The sequence below is a fragment of the Python bivittatus genome, unplaced genomic scaffold (genome assembly GCF_059951505.1).
Source record: "Python bivittatus isolate LINGU-HERP-01145 unplaced genomic scaffold, Pbiv_v1 ctg000020_np1212, whole genome shotgun sequence".
In the NCBI taxonomy this organism is placed as follows: domain Eukaryota; kingdom Metazoa; phylum Chordata; class Lepidosauria; order Squamata; family Pythonidae; genus Python; species Python bivittatus.
This window is the reverse complement of record NW_028277030.1, coordinates 95,116,402-95,135,827: the sequence shown is the minus strand read 5'-3', so window position 1 is coordinate 95,135,827 and position 19,426 is coordinate 95,116,402. Positions and strand designations below refer to the sequence as shown.

Genomic DNA, 19,426 nt, shown 5'->3' with positions numbered 1-19,426 from the left:
GAAGGAAACAAGAAGTGATAGGAGCAGAGTTTGCAAAATATAATATAACCATAATTTTTAAAAAGTGGCAGGATTGAGATATCTGAAATATCCTCTGGTTAATATATTGTTTTCTTAGAATTCTTAACTAGAAAATGTACTCCTATCATTTCCAAATACTTGTTCAAACTTCTAGAGGCCACTCAGAAATTCACTGTAAGTATTGACAGTGTCTTCTTATACATTTTCTCAGAAATAAGCCCTGTGGAATCCTGTTGCTATAACTCACATGTAAATGTATATAGGATTGACGCCTGAAATGGGATAAGTCCAATTATGCTCAGTGGGACTTACCTCTAAGCAGACATGTGTAAGACTATGTTGTAAGAACCCTCTTTATAAACAAATAGCACACTTTCTTCCCAACTGGCATTTTTAACAAATATTTATTGATGTAATTATTTTTTGACAAATCTATGCCCACATACCGTTGGTATGCCAGCTCATAGCAGTTTACACTACAACAATAAACAACATTAATCATAATAAAATGTTGATTTTTCTGGTGTGAAAATGCGACGAGTCTTTAACCTTTTTGAGACAAGCCATCCTAATTTTTATAAATGAAATATGGCTTTCCATGGTGCAAAGTCTGGCACATTTATAACGTGGCAAGAGACAGTGAGCAAAACATACATACGCATCCTAGGTCATGACTTGGCAGGGGCCTGGTATTGCTTGGCCAGGAATTGGACAAAATTCAAACCTAGAGACAGATTTCCTTTGAAACCCACAGCTGAGGCTCAGGAAATGGAATTTGAAACAGTGCTCTTCCACTAGGTTTTCACACTTCACTGGTTTTGTTTTAGTTAACAGCTCACCTAATCCAAGCATTTTATGGTTTCTCCCTCCCCCAGTTTAGGAAATGGCGTGGTTCATTTATCTTTATTTTTATTTATTTTAGATCCTTATTACCACACTCTTCAGTTTGTAAGAGCTTGTGGAGCAGCTTAGAACAAAATCAATAGAAGCAGTACAAAGTCGTCAAACCAGTTAAAAGCAGAGCAGATAAACAGTGCAGCTGGGAAGCAGTTCTAAAAACTGTGCTCTTACGAATCTAAGGGAGTAAAAAATAAAGTTTTCATCTGGAATAAAACAGAAGGATGAGCTGGAGTTGTGCCAGTTTCCCTAGAGGGAGAATCCCAGGCCCTGTATCTGCCCAGTCATCTACTTCCTTTGAGAATGGAATGGGGGGGCAGTGGGGGGGGCTTTATATATGGGTCTCTATGAATGATCCCCAAACCAGAAACACGACGCTAATTTGCTCCTTTAGTAGCTACTGGATATCACAAGGTTAGGTGATCATTCAAGGAAGCACTGTAGAAAAAGTCATGCTATGAATATTTAAGACCATTTTGTTAAAAAAAAAAAAAAAGTGTTGGCCACTACATACAATGAACACTCAAAGAAATAATCCTGTCCAGTGAATTTTTCTACGTATGAGAAATACCGCACTCCCAACTTGAAGTAGGTAGATTTTACCTCAACTACCCTTCCTTCCATACCATGTGACCCAATTAGGGTCTAGCCCTACTAAATATATGTATGAGCAATTGATCCATTTGCTAACACCTGCTTATTGTGGTGTTTCTGAAAATTGTCAAGGAATGCTTCAGTATCAGTTGGGTCCATCCTGCAGTGTACAGCTGTGTATTCAAGTGCTATTTTGCCAAGAAGTTATTATCAAAATTAAAACATAAAAAACAAGTTATTACCATTACGACAGGTAAAATGGGGTGGGTACTCAACAGAGCAAATAAATTTATAATTCTGCGGGGAAGGCAGTCCAGTACTTTGCAGAACAGAATGCCACATGCATGAAACCTCAGATTGCAATGCAATTGCTGCATTATTGTTCAAAATAACACTGCAAGTCCACTAACGAAAATTGGCCAATGTGATGAAGCAACCTCAGGGGCTACTATGTTTCTAGGCCCAGTTCAGAATATAGCGATTTGTCTTTAAAGCCCTGAAAAGCCAAAATCATGCTTGCCTGGCCATTTTGGTGATTTTCAGAGGTCTTCCTTTAGGTGCCACCATCAAATGAAGAGAAATGAGTTGTTACATGGGGGAAGAGGGCCTCTCAGGTATTTATTTCTTTATTACAAAAGTTGGTATTTTGCCCCATTCTATCAATTCCAGAAGTTCACATATATTCCATGCAGCTAAAGTGCAACTAAAATCAGAAATAAGGACAAATTTACTTAAGACTGAGAAAAACTGAAAAGGGCCAGCACAACATTAACACTGACATTAACCTTAACAGATAACTTTATAAAAGACTAGAAACCCTGTATGGACTGCTGAAAATGGATAAAAATAATCTCTGAATTTACTGATTGAAAAGGGCTATATATGGGAAGAAGAGAACTATGTTATGTAATTTGGGAGGGTGGAAACTATTAATTATGCTTGTAACTGCTGCAAAGAAGATCAGAAGTCATTTCTTTAAATATTTCTCCTTCCTTCCTTCCTTCCTTCCTTCCTTCCTTCCTTCCTTCCTTCCTTCCTTCCTTCCTTCCTTCCTTCTCTTTCTTTCTCTTTTCTTGATCTATACCAGTGTTTCTCAACCTTGGCAAGCTTAAGATGTGTGGCCTTCACACATCTTAAACTTGCCAAGGTTGAGAAACACTGATCTATACTGTTGTTTACTTTTTCTTCTATCTTTCCTATTCTTGTTATATCCTTTTCTCTTTTCTATATTCTTTTTAATTTTTCTGCAGCCATTAACTTTGTACAAAAAGATTCTTCAATTAAAAAAAAATCATACATACATACATAAAACATTAACCTTAACAGCCAGTTTGGTGTACTGGTTAACATGCTTGCACTGGCAGGCTGGGGGACCCGGGTTTAAGTCTACTCTCAGCCATGGAAGCTGATTGGATAATTTCAAGCCAGCCTTCTTCCCTTAACTCAACCTGTCTCATTGGGTTATTATAGTTGGGAAGAAGAAGAAGAATGGCTATGTATCCTGCTTTGACCTCCTGAAGGAAAGGTAGGATATTTTAATACATGAACAAATAAATAGCAAATATTCAGCCAAAAAGCCCTTGTGGAACATCGTCAGCATTGTTTTTGTTTTTAACATTCTTCTCACTAGCATTTCTACAGGTTTTTTTTTCTTATTAAATACCCACTTTATATTTGGACTGTGACCCTTACATTTTTATAGCATCTTTTCTGGGCTGCTTATTAATGCCTTTTATTGCTTTTCTTGTTATATTACTATTACAGCAATTGGGTGACTATTGGATAGATTAGGAGTATGCTAATTAACTAACAGAATAAAAGAAGCCAGAAGAGAAGTTAGATTTTCATATCAGTATTAACTCATTGCCCAAATAAACCAATTTGCCATTTTTGGTTGCAACACAGTTTCAAAACAAGGAAATTGAACTGTTCACATACTTTATTATGTACCTTAATTAATATTAATAATTATAGATGGTGAGTCAGCGATGATTAAATAAGTTGTTGCTGTAATAAGAGACACAATCATTAGCTACAATCATTCCAAGCAAGATCAGAAGCTCAGCAAAACAGAATACTTTCCTCCAGCAATTCTGCCTTGGCTCTTTCTGTTTCTGCTGCAATTAATCATTTCTAAAGCACTTTTATAGGCAAAGTGCTTCACACTCTTTGAGCGCAGCCCTACAATTTTTATGTGGAGGTTAGTCATAGGGGAGATGCATATGAATAACCAGGAGTTGAATCATAGTCTTCATTTCCATATTTTAAAACAATCATCTGGTGAGTTCATTATTCCAGAAAACTATATGAGAAATGACGACTTTTCCAAATCCACTCAGTTATCCTTTGCAATTTTACACGGCTTTAGCCTCTCCCAATAGCTTGATTGACTTAGGCTAATGACAGCTGAGGTCCTTCAGCACAACTTGGAATGGACACTTCTTAAGTGGCTAATTTGGACTTGATTCAGATCCAGTTATTGTGGCTCCACCACTGTCCAGACGATGTTGGGATCCGAAAGGAGCCTGGAGGCTGTCCATCCCTCAGAAAGAACCACATTTTCCCAAATACCTTGCTCAGGGGAAAAGGAAGCTGTTTCATACCAAAAACCCAGTTGAAAATTGGAAATTTCAAACAGTTATCACTGGAAAATAAAGCTTCCAACACTGGACTGTTCTGTCTGGATAATACAAGGCTCCATGCATAGGCTTATTTCAGTAGAAGGGTCCAAGGACCTGTTGCTGTTGAGGTTGACATATCTAGTATAGTGGTTAAGTGCCAGGTTCAGGTCCGCCCCTCAACTATGGAAACTCATTGGATGATTTTGGGCCAGTCACTAGGCTGAGAGACTGGGGATAAAGTGAAGTCCTCATATAAGCTACCTTGAGTTTGGAGTAAGATATCATTCTAACAGTAAATAAATACACATTTATATCTGGTTCTTCTATGACAGCCAGTGTGGTGTAGTGGTTAAGATGCTGGACTAGGAGTGGGAAGACCTAGATTTTAGTCCTCCTTTAGGCACAGAAGCCTGATCAGTGAGCTTGAGCCAATATCTCCCTCTCAGCCCTAATATGTATCAGGCTCTGCAACAAGCTGGCTGAAAAAACTCTTGTATGCATTAGCTGCTTTACTGTGTGAATTAAAGTGAGCACAGTGCAAAACAAGTGGATCTTGCAACCAAGATAGGCAGACATCAGGAACAGCAACATATCCTGCTCATCCAGTATCTTTGCAGGTCTCACACTTATCAATCTCCTTTTCCCCAAAAAATGTGGAAAAGCCCAGTATCAGTTATCTGATAAGACTTGTTTGTACCTCTGGATATTACCTGGTAAAGACACAGCTCAAGTAACAGCCATATTTCCTCTCTCCACCCCTTTGTCTCCTGGATTTGAAGCAGCTTGCTTCATAGAGAGTTCTTGGCCTATGAAAGCTTGTAAGTCTTTGATTGGCCTGATAACATTATTGCCTCTGTGGATTTTGGATTATATTCACATGGCTACTATTGTGTTTTCATGGAGACTTGAGAATAGACAGAGGTGTTCTTGAACATCTGATGCTGTTAATACTAAGAAGTTTCCCTCTCATGTAGGGCATGATGCCTTTATTGACAGTCTTCCTTAATAACCCCACTTTACACTTTATCCCTACTGTCAACTATATTTATATAGTTTACCCCTGGCAGATTGGCCTTTAAATACACTTGTTTCTGGGTTATTACAATGCAGAGTCAAAAGTGGTCAAGCCTAGCTTAGTATTTAAGCAGAACTGCAATAAATTCCTGAACATGGAATAAATCCTCATCTTAGTGCAAACCAGGTGATTAGCCTCAATTAGCACCTAAATCTTTAGATTCTGGAACTCATTTTGTTGTCTCTGGGTCATGGCCCCCTCTCTCTCCCTGTGACTCTCCCTCACCAACATATGCCCATACCTCTTTCACATAGGTAGCTTGGGGCAGCAATATGGCAAAGTACAAGAAAAGAACACTTTTACCTAGTGGTTGTTTTCTTTCTTTCTTTCTTTCTTTCTTTCTTTCTTTCTTTCTTTCTTTCTTTCTTTCTTTCTTTCTGTTAATTTTGCAGAAATTATGTAAGACTTATGAGAGACAGAAATAATACAATACAAAAATAAGAAAATGCCTAGTTGCAGATGTCAGAATGGGATGGCCAGTCCACTGCATCCAATGACTTGGCAGCCTTGACTGGAAGAAGCAATGAAACTTGTGTTTAGTATTCGTTTGAAATTAAAGATAAAGTGAATTCCAGTTGCAAAGATGAGATATGTGTTAGGACACTTTAAGTAAGGCCTCTCTGCCAAGCTGGTAAAAACAAGGATCTTTATTCCCTCAAAATTCCAGCCCTGTTGAAGATTCTCAGCTCCCCAGTTCTCATTTGACTCCTGTCCATCTCTGCTTCTAGCCTTTTGATACTTTGGACTGGACTTCTCAATGTCTTCCCCTTTGGGGCTGGACTTTTCAGGCAGCCTTCCAACTTTGGATCTTCCATGACTGGCATTCCATGCTGCATCTTTTTTGACACATAATACAAAGCAACAACCCTGTGAAAGTCTGTGCCATTCTTAATTCTAATTCATTGTCTTGGTGGGTCTGTGACTTGTAATAAAGAGAAGGAATTCATTGTCCCATTAGCCTCCCAATGACCCTCTCTAGTCTCCAACTCCTATCCTCCTGCTTTTAGAGCTATAGCATTCTAACATGCTATATATAGACAATGTAAGATGGCCAAGAAATATACATAAAACAGCAGCAACCTTTCTTAAATCTAATATTACCATTTTATTTCAGTAACAGAGCTAATCCCTATCAATCAGTATTACTTTGCAGTACCAGGTAGAGAAAAAGCAATGAAGATGATGTATAAAGTTCAAACAGAAGGTAAGGAGTTAAGACATAAGTATATTTCAGGCACAAAGTAGACTCAGAAGGAGAAGTTGTGAACCTCTAGGTGGTGCTTAACTACAACTCTTACATCCCTCATCATTGGCCATGCTGACTAGGACTCCTGGGAATAGTAGTTCAGCAACATCTGAGCTAAAAGGACTGCGTTCTGCATGAACCTAAGAAAGGGTCATACACAAATGTCAGTATACAGACATAGATTTCATTGAATGTGTGTTGGCACAGATCCTGACTACCATAGACCTTCTCACTGGCAAAAAAAGAAAAATGTCTGCAGGGAGCAGAGCTACCATGTGCATTGGGATGTGGCCAGAGGGTACAGTTCTAGTGGGCCCTCCCACGTTCAGGAATAGGTGAGGTAGTCCTGTAAAACCCCCTATGATGAATTCATAGTAGTCCAAGCAGAGAAGATGAAGTTCCCTTTGGCTTTCTACCTTCAATCTGTGGAACAAATGGTGCTATTGCAGCATGCTGCAAGGCAAACAATTGATGGTTCACTGCCTTTGACTGTTTCCTCCTCAGGAGTGTCTTCTAAGATTTCTGCAAGAAAAGATACTAGGAAAAAAGCTTAAGAAGCTATAAATAAAAATTAGCTTGAAATGTGGGATGTAGAAGTGCTTCAGCTAAGAACTTGGGAAAAGAAAAAAAATGCTCACAAATGCAGACAATTAAATGATTACTTTTAAATAAGTCATTGAATAATTTTTTTTTTCTACTTACTTCTTGGTTTCTGTACAGGTCTTGTCTATGTTTTTGAGCATCCTCTCCTGGTGGGAAGGCAGAGAAGAAGGAAAAATGAGATTCTTGATTTTGTGAGAGACATCTTTGCAGAAAGTGTCAAAGATTACATAACTTGCTATAATTTGGTGCTGGCAACACTTCCTGTGGGGAGGGAGAAAGTGTTAACAGCAAACTCCTTCACATCTTCAGGCATAAACCAATGTGGGGCTTTGGGGAATTCTACAACTTTTAAAAGATCTTTTGCTTTAATCTTTGGTGGGGGGGGGGGGTATACATACACAGAGAGAGAGGTTGAGGGCAGAATAGCCAAAATAGCCCCTTAAGAATAGAGGAGGTAAAATTCTCAATTTCAGGATTGTCACTAGCTGTTTATAAGCAGTAAACACCTGTTACATTTTAATTGCGCTGTCTGCAAGTCACTTTGAAAAAAAGCATGAAAAGACTCTCTCTTCTTTTTGACACAGTGATAGGGTGAGAAGGTAATAAAGAAAAAAGAGTACTTCAATGTGAATTATATATGATCAGAACCAGGCTTTTTTTTTTCTGGGAAACTTTCTTGTGTTCTTCTTTTTTTTAACTTCCCCATCTTTGTTTTTGTTGTGGCCATCAGATCCTCACTCCCATCCCCTAACACACAATGTCATAGAATTATACTGCTTTAAACAACTGTGGAATTTTCTAAATGTGGACTGGATGGATTGATTCTGCAGTCACTGATGAAAACAAAAGCAAAGCAAAACAAACAACAAGCAAAACAAATAAAAAATGAGGAAATAAAGTTGGGGAAGGATAATACTATTGCCACTGTTAATTATGACCCTCCCTCCAGCAGATTTGTCCTTCTAGGGAAATTCAGTGATGTAGCCTTCCCCTTTTTCATCCAAATTTCAGGGGTCATTATGTAAGTATTAAACCTTATCAGTCCCATTCAGACCTCTTTTCCCTTAAGAGCAAAACTGAGTGCAGAAAGTGAATAGAAATCTATTCTTCCTACATGCCAAAGTTTTCTGCTCCCTATCACTAATGTATGGGTGGAAAAATCTGGAAAAACCTATGATTTGTTAAACTAATTTATTTAAATTTATTAGCCACCCAACTTCAGTGGATTTATATTCCTCCTTACCTCCAGGAGTCTGAGATAGTACAACTACTATATCTTTTCCCTCCCACCAACCCACCCCCAAAAACAGCCACCCTGTGAGATTGATTAGGTTAGGAGAGAGAGTGACTGTCACCTAGTGAGCATCCATGGCTGACAGTAGCCTTGAAATAGGGTCCTACTGTTCTTCATCCAACACCTTAACCACTCCAATAGAATATAATATACATAGCTCAGGTTTGAACTGTGGAGTCCTTGGTGCTCTCTGAGCTTGGTTGTTTGCTCACAGACATTTCATTACCCAACTAGGCAACATCATCAGTGCTAGTGAGTGTGGGGTTTGCTCCCTGTTTATATACAGTAGTAGCTTCAGAGAACATGTAGATCCTCTTGTTGCACCTGCCAGCAGCTACTTAAAATAGCTGCCTTCTGTCCCAGGATTGTGTGGCTGCTGCTGTGCAATCCTTTAAAAAGATCTGTTTGGCTCAAGGAATTGCCAGTAGATGCTACATGAATGCCTACACATGCTCTGGGGAGTCTTTTTCCTCTCAAATTCAAAGAAATGCACAGCTGTAATGTATACCAGACTCTCCTCCTCAGACCTTCCCCATGTATTTATAGACAAAGCTGATGTGGGGCAGGATGGATGTGAAAGCAAAAATGAAGCCAAGAAGCACAGCCCCATCTCTTTCTCCATGTGGTTATGAGGAGAACAACTGTAATATATCTTTGCATATGACCTACCCTTCATGTACCTTTTATGATCATTTCACTTAGTTCTGTCAACACTGGAAAGTAATTATTGTTCTGGCTAAAGTCTCCTTACTGTTTGAGGCATTGGCCTATGGAGGAACAAAACCTTCTATCATATTCATTGCTTTCTTTTCTGTTCTTTCTTCTCTACTGAGTCAGCTTGCATCTGCAGCTGTTAGCTATTAAATTTTGCCTCTTGACGCAGCCAGAGAGGATTGCCAGAGTGATATCCAAGGAAGCACAAATAAAAAAATGGAATATTTACAAGAATTAATCTAAAGGTATCCATATGCCAAAAGATGCTACGTGTCACTAGGGGAAGTAGATAAAAGAACCTCATTTTTTTCCCCTCTTCAAAAGTTATGAATGGGTTCTCTCAGGTGAATTAGGTCTGGGTGAGCTATCAGTTCTGCATCACCACTGGGTTCATAGATCTGCTTGTTCAGTCTTTGCTAGAGATGCCAGAAACGTCATTTGAAATAATGTTCATATAGAAGAGGAGTTTGGAATATTGCAGTAATGCACATTCCTATGGTCCAAGGTGTGCGAGATGCTACTGCTTTGACCATTTTTTTTCTGCCAATAGAGTGTTAAATGAGAAAGAGAAAGCAAAAGAGGGACTTCTTTTATTTCAAATAAGCAATTCCATATTTAAACAGGGAAAACTCGGGAGAGTAAAAAATGAAGGAGCTATTTGTTCTCAGGGCCAGAAAGCCGACGGTTCCTCTGTCTTGGATCCCATCTGGATGCCACCTAAAGCCCGGCCACCCTTGGGTGGCAAAAGAGGATCCTGATTTTCTACTCCTTAATACCAAAGACACTATCCATGCGAAGCAGCATGCAAGATGAAGGAGATTCTAAAAAAGACTGACACAAGTAGGGTTGCTGACCAGCCCCTCCAGTAGGGGTTCTGCTCGTGTATCCAGTATGCACTTTTAGTTATGATGAATTATTTAAAGTGTTTCTAGGCTGCTGCTTATTTTAAATCCCTAAACTGCCTACAACAGCTACCACATTAATAGAAACAGGATAAGAGCAGAATAACAACAGAGTAAAAATGAACAAGAACAATCCATTTGGGGGAAGGTGGGAAAACAAACAAGGAAAATTATTGGCAGACTTGTGAATGGCTGGGAAAGCTAACATAAAAATATGACTTGAAAAGCGGCCTGAAACCTATGGAATCAAGTATATCACTGACAGGAGGTCATTCCATTCAACAGTTGCCACCATAGGGATTCTCTAAGCAAAAATGCACATAGGTGTCTTGCACACAATTGGAATATCTCTAGGTTCTAAGGATGATGTGGAAGAATGTTAGAGAATACAGTTCAGAAAACACACGGTACTGTATTCAGTTATAGCAAAGAGGATGTGGGGAGATGGGAGACAACTGAATTACTGTTGCTGGCCCTCTGCTCTCTATCACTAATTTTAGGGGTTGGATCAAGAGGATGTCATTTCCTAGTATCTGATGTCAGCTGGCCTAAATCAAGAAACCTATAGGGTTTTCAGGAAGGTAAGTGCGCAGGATAATTTTTTTAATTATTATTATTTCTTGGCAGAACTAAAGAGAATTTCAGGGATGGTTTCTCCTTCATGTTCTATATGAAAAGATATAGATTTTTTTCTATAGGCCTGTTTGGGAATAGAGGAAAATCATTATGAAGAATATGCTGTATAACATAATGGAGCCCTCAGCAAGAAGAATGAAAAACAACTGAAAGGTAAGCATCCATGCCAGGGAATTACTATGAATAAAAATGGTTTTAAATGTCTTTGCTTTCTGCACAGTTGCTGCCAACATCCTCTGTGGTGTGACAAGAAGTGGATGCAGAAGTAGAGGAGCATAAAGTAATGGCAAAGGCCTTGAATCGAACATTTTTCAAGCAAACATGCAATATCGTATTCTCTCAGGTCCCACCAAAATATTTAAAACTTCTCTGCTTTGGTGTAACATTCTTAATGGCAAAGAACTTTAAATACTAGTGCTATGCAGAAAAAAATCTCTTGCACTTTTTCAGCCAGTCCACATCCCACACTTCAATTAATTTCCCAGCAGAAGACATCACAAGGGAGTTTTCCCCCTTGAGCTTTTTTAGACCAGGAAGTGTGGGCAGCCAAAGAAGCTTCAAAATTAGCACAAGCACCCTCCGGCAATAAAGTAAACTTGAATATCCAATCAAAATAAATTTGAAAGACATTCTCAAGCTTTCTGAAAATACAGTAGGAAAAAAAAAATGAAGTCTGTTTTGTGGGAGAATAACACTTTTGAGAAATAGCAAGACAGACTTTGCCACTGCTTGGCAACCATCCTCTAACACGTTGCTTAAACTTTCCTCCCTGAAACAGTGTGATTGAAAACCCTGACAAATTATTTCCTGTGAGGAGAATTCAGAGCCCTCCTGTCTTCTTCCCCACCCTGACAAATTTTGACATGGAGACTTTAGGAAGAAATGCCTCAATTTTAGCAGGCACATTGCTCACCTCTGTGTTCCTACAAATCTTCAAACCTTTTATGAAACTTCAGGAGAGTTCATATTTTGATTTAGTCTGCTTTGGTTTAGACATCTTCATTGTGGATATGTTGCTGGGGTGATAGGTCCTCCTCCCACAGTCATGTTCTTCCCAAATGGAGGGCTTTGCCAAACTACCAAGAGGCATATTCTTCTCTGGTCATAGTGACATCTCCACCAGCAGGATAATGTTTCTTCTACTTCCACTGGCTAGCAATATGTGTCAGTCAATATGTTCATGATGTGTGAGGCTTTAGATGGTTTGAGATCTTGATATTCGATGGAGTGACCTCCTTGTATACAACTTCCTAAGTATTAAGATCTGCAAGGGACTCAATTTTGTGCTATACATCAAGAAGAATACATTAGCCAGAGAAGTGAGAGAGGATGTGACTATTTCTACAAACTTTTGGGTTATTGTGAATCTAAATAAACTTATTGTAATTTATTATTTTGTTGACCTATTATATTTATTGATTATATTCTGTCCTTGATCTATTGATATAGATCAAGTTTCAGGTATTTTAATAAGAAAAAGAAATAACATTTGCAATATTATTACAAAGGAGAGCTTCAGAAAGAGCACTGCAAAAGGAAGCAGACACCAGGAGAAGGAGGATGGGAATCTGGCTGCCACAAGAACAGAGAGCAGCTCTTATTGGTCCCCCAACTGCTCAGACTAAAGACACAAATATAAGGACAATTATGCTGCTTGCAAGAAATTGTCTTCTTATGCCAGTGTGCTTTCTCCAAAACCTTTCTCTCTCCCTCTGTAGATTAGAGCAGGAATGTCGCTGAAAGAGATGCATAAGGCTCCTTGCTGAGATCTTCACAAGAGGGAAGTCTGAGCTTCAGCAACATGCTGACCTATTTAACAATGGGGATATCCATTTCCAGTGATTTTTTATAGAAAAGCATAGCAGGACGACAGACAGCAGGAATCCAGATAATTGAATTTTCAAACCGCTGTTGTTACTCCATAGCCACATCATTCAGCAGCTGGATACCAACACCGATAATCCAATATCTCTTTCGTGATGCTCAAGTGACATCTTAGTTTTCCTGAGACATTATGGGAAAGCAAGGTTAAAATTTCAGAAGATTCAGTGGGAACATGATTGGTATTTTTTAATGGCCTCCTAGGAGGGACTCACTGATACTCAATAAAGACAAGAAAGAGAAGAATCCCAAGTCCATGCCATTGTGAGAGTCTAATGAAGTGAAACCAGCAAGTTACTCTTCAAGAGATGATACCTCTGAAATTTCTGTCCATACTTTTTTCTCAGAGTGATTGTCAGCCCCTATTTGGCCAAGTACTTGTCCCCATTCTTGCTCAGCTCACCTTGGATTGGCATTGGAGAATCTGCAGGGGCATCTCCCTCACACCCATTCACCTCATCATTCACAATGTTGATTATTTCAGTATAAAGCATGTCATTCTGTAAAGTTACTTCATTGGTAAAATAATGAATAAAACAATAGATCACAATGCATTCTATTTTTAAAGCAACAGTGTTCGCTTGCTGCCTTGAGCTCTTGAACAAAAGGCAGAATCAATAAATATAAATAATCAGTAAATAAAATCCAGTGAAACACACCATGAAATAGTATACAGATCACAAAAATCTTACTAAGAAGTTAAGCCATGGTGGCTGTTTACTGGTATCACCCTAAGTCCTTACCTAATCAGCTTTATTGTTCCAGAAAGGCCATACATACTGTAAGGGTTGTGTGGCAACTAGGAGCAAACCCTGATAGGCAAGAAGGTAGATCTGATGTCTTTACTGGGGTCTGCCAGAAAGGCTGTTTGGCCTCAGACTCAACTTCAAAATGGGCCTTAGACTTGGACACTTGCTATTTTAATCAGCAAAGAGTAAGACAATCTATAGATAAAGTCTCAACTTATGTCTCAGTCTTTGGGGTTTGTGTGTTTGGGGTTTTATTTTTTGTCGTCATGTTTTAAAGGTGTATGTTGGCTATTGGGTCTCAAATGAGGATGAGGATGAGGATGAGGATGATTTCAATTTATATGGCCGCCCATCTCAAATTCATGATTCTGGGCAGCTAACAACAGTTACAGAAACACATAACTATCAAAACAACATACACAGAAGCTGGGTAAAAAGAAACAGAACCAACAATGACCAATCAACATAACCATTGCACAGGCAATGCTACTCCTCTGGATCCCCAAGCCCAGTGACAAAAGCATGTCTTTAAGGCCTTGCAAAAGGCCCACAGAGTCAGGACTAATCTAACATCTGGAGGAGGATGTTCCAAAGGGTGGGTGCCATGACATAAGAGGCTTTCAAGAAGACATTCCCTAACAGACAGCGCCTGGAGCCTGCCTCTCCTGACAAACCTAAAGGGATGGGTAGACATAATTGGGGAGAGATGGTCCCTCAAATAAATTCAAGAACAGTTCCTCTCTGGAACCCCAAGATGTGCTATCCTATTCACTGAAATCAAACTAATAGGGATTGCCCTTCTGTAGATCTCAAAAATTAAATGCATCTCCTTCCTGACTAAGGCTACCCTCTCAATCAAGTCATTCCTATGAGAAACCTGAAGTTGCCAATTTAGCAACTTAGTGGAAAATGCAGACCAATCTGTGACACTGTGCACTATAGGGCCTCTCTTGTTCTGAGAACCTCTGTCTGGTGAAGTTTTGTGATGCTGAATCAAATAGTAATGCCAAATCTAATCAAGATACTATGAGTCTAAAGAAAGGTTGATGTTCATTCTAGAGCAGTGTTTCTCAACCTTGGCCGCTTTAAGCTGTGTGGACTTCAACTCCTAGAATTCCCCAGCCAGCATGGCTGGCTGGGGAATTCTGGAAGTTGAAGTCCACACAGCTTAAAGCGGCCAAGGTTGAGAAACGCTGTTCTAGAGACTAATCAGAACTTTTGTTTAACCATATTTCAAATGAGCTTGAAGTCATTGACTGCTTTGTGCTCTTTTACTATATCCCATGACTGCTCTTGTATTCATTCCCCCTTGGATATGAAAGAAAATCTTTCACAGGATTGAATGTATGTGGTAGGGTTGTCTCAAAATAATTTGAAAGGAATGTTTTGGACTGCCCACAATCAGGGGCACAGGACCTCTTTGTTTTTCATTAATGCAGACTGACTTTTTTCAGGCTTCCATATGAGCCAAGAGGGTCCATGCTCCAAGAGACACTTTAATTTCAATAAATGGATTCCTTAAAGCAATGGCATTCCCCCACCCCACCCCAATTGCAAATGATGGCTTTTATCACTGTGATTTCCTTTATCCTGATACCATGCAAAATCATTACTCATGTTCCAACTTGGGTCACTAAAGAGTCCCCATTGTGCTAAGGCTTCCAAAAACACCCATGTTCCTTATTTTGCAAAGCACCATTCTCTACTTGTCTTCTATTGTTGCTGTTAGGAATAATCAGCTACTTCTATGTTGGGGCTTGGGAGCTTATTTTTCTTTCCAAAAATAACTGGGATTAAAATATAACCTCTGCAGCAAGCTAAAGCTTCATTAGTTTTCCTGAGCTAAATTATCTACTTTGGCAAATGTCAGCTTATGTATTATGAAGGGTCAGAGATTTTGGGATAAGTCAATAGTACATCAATATGTCAAATATTGTCATGCTATGTTATATTCAAGAATTAATATTGCCATATTGTTCTTTTATGTATCAGGTTAATATTACACAAATGCCATCCTCTAACGATCTGTCAGATTACTTTAGGTTATTTTAGGATTCGAAACTAGCTGTCTCTGATTTTTACTCAGCACTCTGCCTCCACACCACCTAATTGGCAACAGATGAAACAGACAACAATACTGTATAAAAGAGATTGCTACATATTTATTGTCCAGAAATTAAGATTTTAATAAGTATGCCTACATCATACATTAATTGCTTAACTTTAAACAGGGAAAATAATTTTGATATTGCTTACTTTTTTATGGGTCTTCATTAACTTTACAACATTTCATAACAAAACTTGTCAGAAACTTAATGCCTCCCTCCTCCATCCATTTACAGATTTATAATTCCAGTACTGGAGAATGGAGCTAATATTTCATAATATTCACATGTACAGAAGGTATCCTCCCATATACTTACTTATATGCCATTTTTTCTGAGTCATGCCTTCGGCCTTGAGACAAATACAGAAAGTATTTGTCCATGACCCCAGTTCAGGGCTATAATTATTACAGTGGCTAGAAAAACTTACTCATTCTAATGTAGAATTGGGTTTTGAGATACTAGTGAGCAAAGTACAGTAAAAATTTCTTCTGATGCTGCTGTTTCAAGCAAAGGACAGCTAGAGGCAAAATTGGTAAATAATATACCCCACCATGCCAAGTTTTTATGATGAGAGCATGTGAACCTTTTGCATGTCTCAGGGCCCTTCTTGGGGAACAGTGAAGTTATATGAGGAAAGGATCTTGGAACTCGAGCAATTATAGGCCAAAATTCCGAAGGCACCTTTTCCCGTTTGTTGCAACACTGTGGAGGAGGAAGCTGACCATTTCATAGGCATTCCTGTCAGGGGCAGCATTGGAAACAGATGGAATCGTCGTTCCAGAGTCCAGAACAGCAAGCTAACAAGAATTAGTCCCTACAAACACAAGATCTGTGGCCTCGGACTCTCACTGAAAACCATCTCCATGCTTACAGGAGTAACAACACTGTGAAATAGAGAATTAAAGGGAAATGCTCAATAGCTCAGAATTTTGGGTTCATCTATATGTATAGTAGCTGCTTTGGGATGGAAGCTCAAAGTGTTTTATATAAAACTCTGTATCTGGGAATTATCCAGTGCTTGAAATAACTTATGTAATTAATTATTCCCAGGACTAGATGTCTTGAACTAGGTCCTGAACTTTGGATTGACTTCTGGAACACTGACTTGGTTTGTACTTTTTCTTTCCTTGTGCTTTCTGAACTGGAACTCTTGAAGTGCCTTTTATACTGCGCTTTCTGCCCATCTCTCTAGCTGTGTGCTGGTTGGCTGGGAGAGGTTTTAATCTGCACAACTATATTTGCCTTCACTTTCCTGCAGTCCCTGGCTAAAAGAGGCCAAACATGAGAAACAGCTTTCACTGAGAGTGCTTAAGACCACAGAGGTCTGGGTAAGAACATAATCTTCTTACCAACAAGCCATAACAAAAAGAATTTTGAATCAATCCTTTATTCTATTCTATTTCGATAAACCACATCTTATTATTTGCTTATTGTTCACAAACAGCGAGCAACAGAACTAATGTGATTGCATTCTTTTCATTCCCCTTTGTTTCTGTGTTAAGGCATTGCTAATGGAGTCTAGTAGCTAGACTTCTGGAACTGTCATTGGGAAGGGCTTTTTTTTATATGGCTGTTATTTATATGGCTACCATCTTAGAGCATAACTCTGGGCAGCTCACAACAATAAAACTACAAAACCATAAAACCATAAAAACCATAAAACTAAAACCAGATGCCTATTAAAGGTAATAACCAATACCTTGAATTGTACCTGGAAGGAAACTGGGAGCCAATGTGGCTGATGCAACAGGTGTGTAACATGGGCAAACCTAGGGGTGCCCAATACTATATGTGCGGCTGCTGCATTCTAGACCAGATGTAGCTTCCAGGTCATCTTCAAGGACAGTCTCATGTAGAATGCTTTGCAGTAGTCCAAACAGGAAGTGACCAAGGCAAGACTGACCATGAGCAAGACCTCCCAGTCCAGGAAAGGGTGTAGTTGGTGCATGACAAATCTGTGCAAAGGCCACCCTAGCCATGGCTGTCACCTGCTCCTCAGGCAGGAGCCATGAATCTAGGAGGACTCTCAAATTACGCACCAGTTCAATCTGAGGGAGTGCAATCCCATCCGGAGTTAAAGATAACTTATCACCAGACCCTGGGGGGCCAAAAACCCAAGCCACTCCATCTATCCAGGGTTGAGTCAAAGTCGGGTCCTCCCCATCCAGACCAGGCACTTGGTCAGCACTGCTACAGCATCACCTGCCCAACCCGGGCTGGAGATATATAACTGGGTGGGATATTCAAACCCCCTTCCGTAAATAAATAAATAAATAAATAAATAAATAAATAAATAACACTGAGCAATACTGTAAAACATATCTGGATTCATTTACAAAATAAAATTATGCAAATAGCAGGCTTATTCCAACAGCAACTAAATTAAAAGCAGTGGAGAAAACAAGACATCTGTTGGCCATTGAACTCCAGCAAAGAAGCATTAAAATGTGCCTCTTAAAGCAGTTCCATATTCTCAATCCCATAACAACAAGAGTTCTTCTAGCTAGCTGTTCATTAGAGATTGAAACAGAAAGATTCACACTTCAACTTCACCTATGAGCAGATTCATGATGGTGCAAGGAAAGGTTAACTCTAAGTACAGTATTGCAGTCCTAAGCGATCCAGGGTTTAGCATATAATTGTGAATCTCCTTTAGAGCAGGGAGTATGAGAATGAGCTTGGGAGTGTAGGGGAGAATGCTTCTTTACAAGTGCAGTAGTGGCACAACAGAGGGCCAGTAGTGGTTAAGGCTCCAAGATAGAAACCAGGAGACCAGGAGTTCTAGTCTTACCATAGACACAAAGCCAGCTGGGTGACGATGGGCCAGTCACTCTCTCTCAGCCCTAGGAAGGAGGCAATGGCAAACCACTTCCTAAAAACCTTGCCAAAAAAACTGCAGGGACTAGTCCAGGCACTTGCCAGGAGTCAACACTGACTTGGCACCAAAAAGAAAAAAAAATAGGCACAGAAGAACTCATACTGTGCACTCGACACAGTATGGCTAGTTATCTTCAGTACACTAGACTGAAAACACTTCAGATAGTTGATTACCCTGTGACAAAATGAACATGCAGCCCTTTCTTATAACCTTTGTAAGTTAAATTTGGTGGTAAGAGATTTTGTTTAAGCTGAGATAAAAAGAGGAGTATATTTAAAACAAATGACTAGCAGAGAGGGGAATCCAAATACAGCTTTATTTTAGTCCATCATACAAACTTTCCAGGAGAAAGAGGTTCCAATGCTTCAAAGGTACCCCACCTTAAAGAAATGACTAATAAAGGAAGCCTGTAGGATTCCTATCACAGTTGTCAACATTTTATGCTCTGTTCCAATTCTTGGCATTCAGACTCATTAAAGAAAGTCCATGTGATTCTTGCTTTCTTCATTGTGCTGTGTAGTTAAGGGACCTGATAGCACTGCTTCTTTGATCTTTTCCATGGCTTAACAAATACCTTAGTCTGTGTTCCTCATTCCTAGTGCAAGGTAGCAATTTATATTGTCATACTCCTGTCCTGGGAAACTATTCTTGATGTTTCTCCCACACCAGGAAAGGAGTTGATGATCATCACTTTAACAGCAGATTTAAATGAATTTCAAATATCCTAGCTGTATACTTATGTATTCCTTCCATTTCTCTTATTTCCCCATTTCCACATACCCATGCTAAGAACATATAAGTTTGGATTAAACCCTAATGGAAAATAGAAGTACTTTATAAATAAATATGAATGGCTTTACCATGATTACTATAGTTGTTTAAGCCAAGTCTGGGGAAAATGAATTGTGGAAAGACACTAAAGCTATTTCATTTTTTTTTTCTCCAGAACTTCATATTATTTCTGTTCAGATAATCTAGAAACCAGAGTTCAGCATGTAGGAAGTTAATTAGTTCATCACTCTTGGCTGGGAAACACTTGTGCAATTTCAATTTTACTCATACAAGATTCTCATTAATGAAAGTACCTGCTTGGGTCATCATTTCAGAGCCTGCGATTTAAAATTAACAGCTAGAGTTAGGAAGAGCACTGTTAGGTTTCATTCGGTCTATGATGAGGAACTATCTTCCTTGAACCAATTAGACAGTA

The 19,426-nt window shown here is 39.2% G+C and overlaps 1 long non-coding RNA gene across 4 annotated transcripts; it reads left to right on the top strand.

The window, feature by feature from the left end:
- Positions 1–2,981: 2,981 nt before the first annotated feature.
- Positions 2,982–13,028, top strand: LOC107326507 (uncharacterized). Of its 4 annotated transcripts, none has more exons than XR_015796754.1 (5): positions 2,983–3,037; positions 6,323–6,412; positions 10,468–10,548; positions 10,666–10,756; positions 12,322–13,028. It is a non-coding gene; the product is annotated as an uncharacterized LOC107326507 (long non-coding RNA). The 4 variants fall into 4 exon arrangements; XR_015796753.1 differs by having other exon boundaries at positions 7,175–10,548; XR_001560179.2 differs by lacking the exon at positions 6,323–6,412 and having other exon boundaries at positions 2,982–3,037.
- The last annotated feature ends 6,398 nt before the right edge of the window (positions 13,029–19,426 follow it).